The 11,472-nt window shown below is 39.4% G+C and overlaps 1 protein-coding gene across 1 annotated transcript in view; it reads right to left on the reverse strand.

Annotated features, from left to right (window-relative positions):
- ptprfa (protein tyrosine phosphatase receptor type Fa) overlaps nt 1-6,642 on the reverse strand; it is a 351,362-nt gene extending 344,720 nt beyond the window's left edge. The window contains exon 1 of the mRNA XM_049479799.1: nt 6,135-6,642. The gene's annotated coding sequence lies outside the window, so the exon portion shown is untranslated. The remainder of the gene's footprint in view (nt 1-6,134) is intronic.
- Nucleotides 6,643-11,472: the final 4,830 nt, after the last annotated feature.

An 11,472-nucleotide genomic window follows, 5' to 3' on the forward strand; every position in this document is an offset into this window, starting at 1 on the left:
GCTAGCCGTTTGAGTCATGTTTTCAATTTCCACTCGTACGGACCTTCCTTCGTATTTCATCCGGGTCGTATATGATGAACTCGCTTTCATTACAACAGAGATGGAGGTTCGCAACCTGCTGCATCACAGCAAAACAAAAACACCACCAAATACAACACCAAAAACAATGAAGCACAAACCAAAAAAAATAACCATTCAGCGGCCCTCTCTCTGCTCCGGCCCTGGAATTACGGGTAATTTATCAACGTGATGTACTGAGTGAACAAGGGCAGAGGTACAGAGATACAGAAAGAGAAAGAGAGAAAGAGAGAGAAGGACAGACAGTCAGAGAGACAGAGAGACAGACAGATAATCAGAGAGAGTCAAAAAAGCAAGAGAAGGTCTCTCCAGCATCGCTAATTAGCAGCAGTAGTGGCATTATGCTATTTTTCTTTCCCTGTTTACTTCTGCTACTGAGGTCTCCTCATCCACACCAGCAGCCAGAGTGCATGGGATTTCATTATCTCAGGGCAGAGGCACCACAAACAACACAAGAAAAAAAAACACCTAAAAAAAAAAAAGAAAAAACAAGCCTAAAAATAAAGAAATGCAACACAGAACAGTGAGATGACCACACTGTCCACACTGCTGGGTACCAGTTTAAAATAAGGCTCCTTTATAAAGATTATATAAATGAGTCTACACATGGTTATTAATCAGGTTGTAAATACTTTAAAACTACTAATAAGCAGTTATAACACATACATAGAAAGGGAAACAGTGTCCTGTTGTTTGCCAAATACTGATTCCACATTTATATATATATTGTTCATCTTTGTCTTTTCAGTCAGTCAGCATTAACATATACAGATCTGGAAAAAAAAAACAGAGACCTCTTAAAAATGATGAGTTTCTTTAAATTTAACCAAATTAAAAACCTGTGGTATATAATCAAGAGGAAGATTGATGGTTAATTTTTTGCACCAGGAGTAAAGCAGCAAAAAGTTATCCAAAAGCAGTGTGTAAGACTGGTGGAGGAGAACATGATGCCAAGATGCATGAAAACTGTGATTAAAAACCAACCAGGGTTATTCCACCAAATATTGATTTCTGAAATCTTGAAACTTTATGAATATGAACTTGTTTTCTTTGCATTATTTGAGGTTTGAAAGCTCTGCATCTTTTTTTGTTATTTAAGACATTTCTCATTTTCTGCAAATAAATGCTCTAAGTGACAATATTTTTGTTTGGAATTTGGGAAAAATGTTTGGAAAAATGTAATTTATAGAATAAAACAACAAGGTTCATTTTACTCAAACATAAACCTATAAATGCAATACCGGTAATCTAACTACCCTGATTTAAGATTTATCCAGTAATCATAATGTGGTGTATATTAACCTTATATTACATTAGTTTAATGCTATTAAACTGATCTGATTCAACTTTTCTATATTATTTGATTAGATATGTTAATGCTGTTGCCCTTTCTATTCATTTGTTGTAACTGCTTATTAATGATTATAATTTACAACCTAGTTAATGGCCATTAATATACTCCTTTATAGACATTTTATAAACTCTTAATAAAGGAAGGCTTATTTTAAAAGTGGTGCCCCACATTGTTATATTTATTTTAGGGATTGTAAGTAAAGGGGTTTCTATAGTATAGACATAGACGTCATAGCAATGTAGACACTGCTGGTGATGTGGCTTTTATACACAGAAGCATAAGAGCTAGAACTGTCATCCTGTTTCAGTAAGTCGCCCTGGATTTGACATGGCCGCTGTTTTCTGCATTGAGAATACAACAACATTCAACAAGCAAAAGACCATTTTTAAATCTGATTTAAGCAGCCAGAGTGTCAAGACGGAGACACATCTGCGCAAATCCGATAGTAATCGCATTTCAAACCACTTTCAAATGTGCTTTGGATCCGATTTGCAAAAATCGGATTACGTGTGTTTTTCATTCTGTCCAGATTGTGAAGAATCAATCTGGATGCAATTTATATACACCAACATTGGGTTTTCAGTCTGAACAAAGCTTTTACAAAGAGATATTGAACAATCCAGTGAGTATATTGTAGGTAATACACACTAATGCTATACTGTATAGACTATATTGTCTTACTTTCAATGGAAGTCAATATAAAAAGAGGTTATTTCATGTCATTTTTTAAGTATTTCTATTGGTCTGTCCATAAAGAAATCATCAAAAATAGAGATATTTCTTTTTTAATTGGACTTCACACAGTTCTCATTTCCCTTTAAAGATCTACTGGAGACAGACTATATCTGTCCAGTATCAATACTTTTACTGCAGCACTGGATATATGGAGATATATGGAGTGCATTATTAGTATTGTGCAGTAGTGTATTCTTGAAAAAAAAAAAAAAAACAGTGTTTTGTCATATCGTCAAGAGTATCGTTATCGCAAAAATACCATCAAATATCATGATATTATTTTAGGGCCATATCGCCCACCCCTAACCTGAAGCTAAAAAAAATTAATAGTAGTTCTAATTAACAATAGAACATGATAACTGCCTTAATCTGAGTATACAACACTCAGAAACTCAACCATCCAGATGTCCAAGAGTCTAAAAAAGTTGCTTTCAACTTAAAAAAAACTCAAATATAAAACAGAACAGCATGAGAAGGTCTATAAAAGGTCTGTAGAAGGTCTGTCTCTCTAGCAGGTCTAATTGTGCTTCACTTTAGAGGCCTTAAATTCCACTCCAGCCGCTAGAGTGGGCTTTCATTAGCTCAGAGACAGTGGCACAAGTCCACCACAGAGAATGACTCAGTAAACAGGATAAAATGCAGCTTTTTCTGGGCTGAAAATGACACACTGTAATCCACAGACTTACCAACCCACAGTAACATAACCATACAACAGTACTTTCCACACACAAACACCAACAGCACTCATGAGCTGCACAGCTGCAGCATTAAAGACATTCCCCAGCGCATTTCTGAATATTCCCAGTCTGCTGCATCTGCTGCGTGTGATCGATTATCACGGACAATAACTTCTTCTCTGCACTCGGAAAAGCAGAGAAAAACTATTGGCTCGAAACACCAGTGTAACAGAAGTCTGGGGACAGGTGCTTAATAAATACACACTATTCGTTAACCTTTTGTAAGCAGAACACTTAAGCAGTAATACACGAGAGGCCTCGTGCCTACGATCTTATCACAGCAGTGCCAATATTACACACTATAGCACGAACCTCGAGTGTATTATTGCGATTACACCACAGTTCCATTATCTTATTATATTAGATTTTGAGTTACAGAGAACGAGAAAATACGATCTGTTAAAAGAGTTAAAACAGATCCATTGCTGCTCTGTTTGTAGCTGCTGTGCTGTTTGGCTTGTAAGCGCTGCATCGTTGCTAGGTTACCTGTATGTGGTGTAGTAATACGTGGAGAGCTTTGGTTACAGTGCATTACCGGCTGATAGCGGTACTTATAGAACATAGCCTCTCAGCCAATCACATTGCAGGGTTGGAACTACCTGTGGTATTATACTTAATATTTTAATGTATAACAGAATCAACAAACCTGGATACATGTCTAAACATGTCTGTTAAATTTGGTGTTTTGGCTTCAATTCTCTCATACTTGCCACTGGACATTTAACATGGCACCTCATGGCAAAGAGCTCTCTGAGAATATGATAAACAGAATATGATAAAATTGTTGCTCTCCACAGAGATAGCCTAGGCTATAAGAAGATTGCTAACACCCTAAAATACAAGATACAGAAGTATAGCCTTCATACAGCAGTTTTCCAGTTCATGTTCCACTCAGAACAAACCTCTACAGGCTCGAAATAAGAAGTTGAGTCCATGTGTTCCGTGTAAAATCCAGAGTGCTGCCAACATTGCTGCAGAGTTTGAAGAAGTAAAAGTCCATATGCAATACACTGTATCAGCTCTGTCTGCATAGCACTGTCCGAGAAGTAAGACTCTTCTGAAGCTCATGCACAAGACAGCCCGCAAACTTTTTTTTGCTAAAGACAAGCATTATTAAGCATGGCAGCATAATGATCATGGTTTGTATGAGCTGAATTCCAACATCATTCCAGTATAATCTCCTCCCTTCAGGAACTGACAACAGCTCCAAGATGACAGGTACCTTGCAGAGGAAGCTAAAGGTAAAGGTGATGATGGACTGGCCAAGCATGTCTCCAGAGTGAAAACCCTATTGAGCATCCATGATGTTGTCATGGAGGAGTGGATAAGGATTCCAGTAGCAACCTGTGAAGCTCTAGTGAACGTCATGCCCAAGAGAGTTAAGGCAGTGCTGGGAAATAATGGTGGACACAAAAAATATTTGCATTTTGGGCACAATTCGGCCATTTTCACTTTGGTTGACAGCAGTTTAGGCTTCCACCCTTTTCTATTTTCTTTTCCTTTTATTAAGACATCAGGAAAAAAAGAAAACTATGAGAAAACACACATGGAATTGTTGGCTCCAATTCATCTCAAACAGTGATTATGGAAGCCAACCACTGTTCTGTTTACTAGATAATTCCATATTTATATATTGAATTGGACTGCTGTGATCATTTAACTGCATTTAGCAACGAGAACATTAGTGAGGTGGTTGAGGTGGATCACCATTTCACAACTCTTAGCCCCAACTCTTCAACTCCTCCCCAAACCAAGAGTATGGTATGGTTCTTGCAAGGCATTAGGCATGATGGATTCTATTCTATTGCCAATACTTCTTAGTGTCAGCAATGGCTGCAGTGTAAAATAGATGAATGCATTCATTAGAAGGAGTGTTCAAAAATATATGTACAAAATGTATTTTGGGTCATACATAAGCCTACGCCAGAAGCAGCATTTTGTAAATTGCGATGCAGCATGAATGTTGTTTTGAAATGACATAAATGCTTAATCTAGCTAAGCATGTAAACAACACTAAAATATAAAATATTCTGTATGAATATATGTGAATATAGGTTTGTGTACGAATCTCATTTATAGATAGACAGCCTCACTCTTACACAAACTCTCCACATCATCCACATCAGCATCTAAACTGTTGCATGGCACAGTATGACGCACAAGCAGCGCTGGTGGTGCTCACGAATCATAAAGGTGTCGTAACTCTAGGTTCCAGTGAGAGACGACGAGGAGCACGACTATGAGGATGAGGATGATGATGATGAAGGGCTTGATGAGGATGATGATGAAGGTTATGACAATGTTTGCTTAAAAGAGCAACGAAAGCAAACGTCTCTTTTACAGTGGGTGTATTTGCACTTATATCTACGTGTGTGTGAGTGTGTGTGCGTGAGGGCGCGCGCACGTCAGCCCAGTCCTTCCAACTTCAGCCTGCGCTGACCAAACCCCGCAGAAAGCTGAGATTCACGCGCAGAAAGCAAAGCACTGCAGCAGAAGTGGTCTGAAGAGTGGTACCCCCACCACCAGGAGCATCACTGGACCACAGTGCCTAAACCACATTATAACATGTCACTATGGTAATGGTCAATATGCATGCACACACACTGTGCATGCTGGAATGCCCATAACGTTCAGGCACATGCATGCTACAAAGTGTGTTAAGACTGTGTGTGCATGCATGCGCGTGTTTTGCATCTTTGCAGAAAGTAACATCAACATCAACGTAGCACCGCGAAGCTCGCGCACTCTCGCTCGCTGACTCACAGCACGAGCTCGTGGGCTCAAGTCTTGTCTCTCCGTTCGACCCCCAGCACGCGCAACAAATCACCACGAGCTCGAACCGCACGTGCAGGCGTGCAATCCACCCTAAACAACGCATGCATGCCTTACAACATCACCATGCGCGTGCAGCACCGGTTTTGTTGAGAGGTAAGAGGGTGCGTGGGGGGGTGATGTGGGGTCTTCAACCAGCATGCACCAAACACCCCCCTCCACCAACCCAATACCTTGACTGAGACTGACTGGCTGCGCGTGGGAACGACCGATTCAGATCAAAGATCAAAGGAATAGAAAGAATAGAGAAAAAGAAGAGAAAAGACACCGGAGCTCGCGCGCACCTGCAATCAAGCAAAAAAAAAAGCCCACCTTCCACTCCTTCAACTCCATCAACAACATCCACACTGCTGACCTGACACCCCCTGCCCACCCACCCAAGACCCCCGGTCACTCACTCTCCGTGTCCGTGCTGCATGAGGCTCGAGTCGGTCGGTCACTACTGTCGCCCTCTTTCTCTCGCTCTCTCTCTCTCTCTCTTTAACGTTACTTCCCGCGCGCTCTTCTCCTTCTCCTCTTCTCTCTTTCTGATATTTCTCTCTTATTCTCTCGCTCGCTCTCCCGCGCGCTCTGAATCTGAATCCTCTCCTCGCGCAGCTCCTTCCGTCCTCTTCGCGGTTCCTCGGCGGGCTCCTCTACCACACGCCCTCCACGCAGCGCAGCTCCATCTCCTCCTCCTCGCGCTCTTAAAGTTAAAAGATACAGGATACAAAATAGGGGTCCGCAGGTTCCGGGCGAAGCAGGCGCGCGCGCACCGGGAGGGGGCTCGGGGTCTGTAGTCTAGTAGTCCGCGCGCGGGGTCTCCGGGCTCCCTCTCAGAGTTGATCACCAAAAAAAACTCCAGCAGACCTGCTACCTCACACTCCTCCCTCCCTCTCTCTCCCTCTCTCTCTCTTTCTCATTCACAGCACACTGCACTCTCTCCCAATCCCTTTCTCATGAAAAACTGCTCTCTCTCTCTCTCTCTCTCTCTCTCTCTCGTTCTCTCTCTCACTCACTCATAGCACACTGCTCTCTATCCCTCTCTCTCTCTCTTTTTCACACCCAGCACACTGCTCTCTCTCACACAACTCTCTCTCTCACACTCTCTCTCTCACAACACACTGCTCTCTCTCCATCTCTCTCTCTCACACTATTTCTCTCTCTCTCACAGCACACTACTCTCTCTCTCTATCTCTCTCACTCTCACACACTATTTCTCTTTTTCTCACAGCACACTGCTCTCTCTCTCTTTCTCACATACACAGAAAACTGCTCTCTCTCTCTCACTGCTCCTCTCTCTCTCTCTCTCTCTCTCTCTCTCTCTCTCTCTCTCACACACACAATCACACCCCAGATAAAGATGCTTATCAAAACAATTCAACATTCAACAAACATTATAGTTTTATATGCATTAGTCAAATTAAACATTACAGATGAAAATGTATTTCCTGTTTGTATACTATTCTTATAGGGTGTAATCTTGTGATACTACAGTGACATTTAATTGATTAAACCAAATTGATGATAATGATGATGTTGATGATGATGATGATGATGATGATGATGATTATTATTTTAAAAATAATGTTCATTCAGTGTTCTTTGCTATCAGGGAAACAGCACACTGCTGTCTCTCTCTATCTCTCTCGCTCTCTCTTTCTCTCTCTCTTTTTTTTGGGTTTTTTACTGGGAGTCTTTTCAGGACACCAGAAGTGCTGTGCTCCCTCACTTTACCTGAAACCTTCAACTACAGCTGAATCTAGAACACATAATAAAAAAAAAGCGGCCCCAAAACATCACACTACCACCACCATGCTTTACGTTCAGTATGATGATCTCCTTTTCTTTTTTTTTTACTGAAATTATGTATTAGTTTTACACCAGGTATAATGGGACACACACCTTCCAAAAAGTCCCACTTTCAATTTTTACCCAAAGTTCTGGAGATCATCAGGATGTTAGTTGGTAAATGTGGGAAGGGTGATTTTGTTCCTTTTGGTCAGCAGTGTTTTTTTATGAACTCTCCCATGGAGACCATTGACACCCATTCTCTTTTTTTTTATTATTAAATCATTAACACTGATCTTAACTAAGGCAATTGTGACCTGTATTTCTTTAAATGTTGTAAAATAGTTATTTTGTAAACTTTGTGACCTCCTGGATGAGTTGTTCATGCCCTTTTGGAGTAATTTCAGTTGGCCGGTCACTCCTGGGAAGGTTCACCAGTGTTCCATGTTTTCTCTATTTGTGAATAATTGCTCTCACTAATCAGAAATGACTTTTTAACCTTTTCCAGACTGATAGATGATCAATGACTTTATTTTCTCATCTGTTGTTGAATTTCTTCAGATCAGCTTTTTTTTTTTTAGATCTTTTATCTGCTTCATGTTGTCAGACAGGTTCTTAAGTGATTTCTTGATTCTACAGGTCTGGCAGTAATCAGGCCTGGTTGGGAGTGTGATTAATGACAGTAAATTTATGTGGGGCAAACACTTTTTCACACAGGGGGCTAGATAATAATGAATAAATGAATTAGTCATTTAAAAAGTGCTTTTGTATATTTACTCAGGGTGTATTTTTCGGATATTAAAGTTTTCTTTGAAAATCTAAAAAATGTACTTCTGACAAAAATGTAAAAACAAAATAAATCTGTAAAGCCACACCAAAGTGACTACAGAAAACCTGAGAGAACAGAAAAAACAGTAATTGCTAAACCAGAGCAGTGAGTCAGGATGTGAAAATCACAGGAATTTGAATTGCATTAATGTGAATATGTAAGTAAATGTATGATTATTAAACAGGCTTTCACTCCTCTCTTTTTTAACTCATTTTTAGAGCTTTTCAGGGGAACATCATATTCAGCGTGAGCTGCGAGAAGACTCTGAGCTTTCCATAACTACCTCTGCATGCTCCCCAAACCAGATTAGCTTATTCAATCAGGCCATGAAGTGTATTGGCCTAGCTCCAGTGTTAAATCATATTCAGAGAAAGAAAAGGGGGTTCATTTCGTTTACAGTCACGCTGTTTATTTCACATTTCACTCACTCAAAAGAACACCTTCAGTGAAGGATTTTACATGTTGTGCATGAACTTGTGTCCAGTTTGTCCAGTTTGGATAAAAAAGCCAACAGAAAAATACCTACAAGAAAAAGACCTAAAAGTGAGCATCAAAAATTTCAGTTTTGAATCATTATGAGGTAAAATGCAGATGAGATGAGTGCTATCATGTGAGCAGTATGAGGCTAAAATGAATTAAATTTTAATTACGGTTTTTTACCTCTACTATGAGCTGGAGGAGAAGAAGAAAAAACAAAGGGCTTATAAAGATAAACTCAGCAGAGCTACTGGTGAGTTTACACAATGGAAAAGTCTGATCCAGAGGGTAGGCAGGCACCAGCACCCAAGGCTAAGAGGTGCTCAGGCTATATTTCACACCTCTTTCCTCAGGTTGGGTCGGGCTCAAAAAAATTGTCTGTGACATAGGCATTTGTTTATCTGTTTTGTCCTTTTTTATTTTATATAAAGCTGTGGCATGATAATCACAATACAGCAAAGTGACAAATTAAACTGTGTTTAAAAAAAAGTTGCAGAAGTTAGAATGTTATAATCACAAAGTTCTGGGTCTATGCTTCTTCAGTGTTGCAATGTCCAGGTCTCCCTCAAAAAAAGAGATTTTGGTCTCAAGGGACTTCCTGGTTAAATAAAGGTTAAAATAAAAAGAAGAAAAGTTAGTTAACATCATTCTGAACAGATTTCGCTCATTCAAACAGCCCGAAAATGTTTTTAAAAGATCAGTTTTAATGCTGTATTTACTAAAAAAAAATGTCAGGTTTAAATCAGGCTCGGGCTCACAAAGACTCACAAAAAGTTTATGGGGCGGGTCGGGCAGAACATACACAGGCTCGGCTCGGGCTGGATTTTTTGGGCCTGATCTAAGCTCTAATTTATATGGTTTAAAGTACCGAAAAAGACCTGTTTTCTGTTTTTTTTTTTTTAGAGCATTTAAGGTAAAAGCATTTAAGGATTTATGTTCTTATGTTTTTGTCTGCCTCGTTTAAAAGTCGTGATGGAACAAACACTTCTTATAAATTTTTAATTAAATTGGCAAGGATAATATATAACAAATATATTTATTTTTTTCATATATGAACTGAAGAGTGGACGTAACACTTTTCAGCCTTAACAATGTTTCTATATAATTGTTTAGAAAGGCAAATCCATTCTTCAAATCCATTATTGAGTAAAATAAAGAAACGAGTGAAAGAATTTGGTTGTTCTGTTGTTTTATGGATCTTCTCCCGTACTCTCTGCCTGTTAGGATCTTATAAGTGTGAAGTGAAGTGAATTACACTGATTATCTGGATCCAGTGGCACCTGTCAGGTTGTGGGATGTATTGTGAACAGCTAGTTCTTGAAGGTGACGAGTTAGAAGCGGAAAAATGGACAAGTGTAAGAATCTGAACCACTTTAACAAGGAACAGATTGTGAAGGCAAGGCTGGGTCAGAACATCTCCTGGTCTTTATCAGTGATTAGGAAACTCACGGGCTACCCTGGGCTGCAGCCTTGGGGACCATGCAATGGTTAGAGCCCAATGATTGGCCACATTTTTTAATTAATTAATTTTTTACAAAGGGGCTCTGAGTGGTCCAGCGGACTAAGCTCTGCCACTATGATCAGGAGATCACCGGTTCGGATCCTGTTCATGAAGCTTGCCCCGAGGGAACACAATTGGCATTGCTCTCTCTATATGGGTACAGTAAATGGCTCTCTTTCCCCTCATCACTCCTAAGGTGATGTTGATCAGCACAAGGCTGCATCTGTGAGCTGATGTATCAGAACCAACCAAGATTTTCAGTTTACTACATAATTTGAACAGACAAACTGTCCCTTACAATGTGTCAACATTTCTTGATAAATGGACCAATAGAAATACTTCAAAGTGACCTGAAATAAACTCCTTTTACATTGACTTTCATTGAAAGTTTAGAGGGTTTTTTCTCTCTCCTGTAAAGTTGCTGTTTTTGAGATACTTCTTTTTCATTGGACAGCGACAATATGCAGCTACACAGCTACACAAATTATGATCGCTCACAGAATACTTTTGTGATTAATACAATTATTTTTAAGTGATCAACATCAATAATATAAATAACATTAGTAATATGATTATTATTATTTTTATTATAATTTTTTTTTTGTGTGTGTGTGTGTGTGTGTAGAAGTGTTGGGGATGGGGGGTCCATTCAAAATGTAGCCCAGGGGCCCCGATTACCTTAATCTACCAATGAGGAACACTGCTGAATCAATTATATCGTAACACAAATTAATAAATAACAAAATGTAATTGCTGAATCTGTGATGGAAACTCCATATTGTGATGCACCAGAAGCAGAATGAGGACCTGGACAGTATTAGGCAGGTGGTTTTAATGTTATGGCTGATCAGTGTACTGCATGTCCTGCATGTTTTAACCACCCCGGCCTTTACTCCAGTACGGCCCACTGACCAGTAATCAGTTTTACTGGAAATTGTTCTGATCATATTCACTGCACCCAAATCAGAATGACCACAAAACTCAACATCAAACATCCAGAAATGGCTAAAAATAAATATACCAGCTTTCCAAGCATTTCAAATATAAAAAAAAAATGGCTGACTGCATTGGTGGTCAACTGTGATATTAAAGATACATTTTTAATAAATCGTATAATAGATACAACTGCTAAGTTGCTAAAATTTGAAAGTGAAACGAA

This window comes from Astyanax mexicanus, chromosome 5 (genome assembly GCF_023375975.1).
Source record: "Astyanax mexicanus isolate ESR-SI-001 chromosome 5, AstMex3_surface, whole genome shotgun sequence".
Lineage (NCBI taxonomy): Eukaryota > Metazoa > Chordata > Actinopteri > Characiformes > Acestrorhamphidae > Astyanax > Astyanax mexicanus.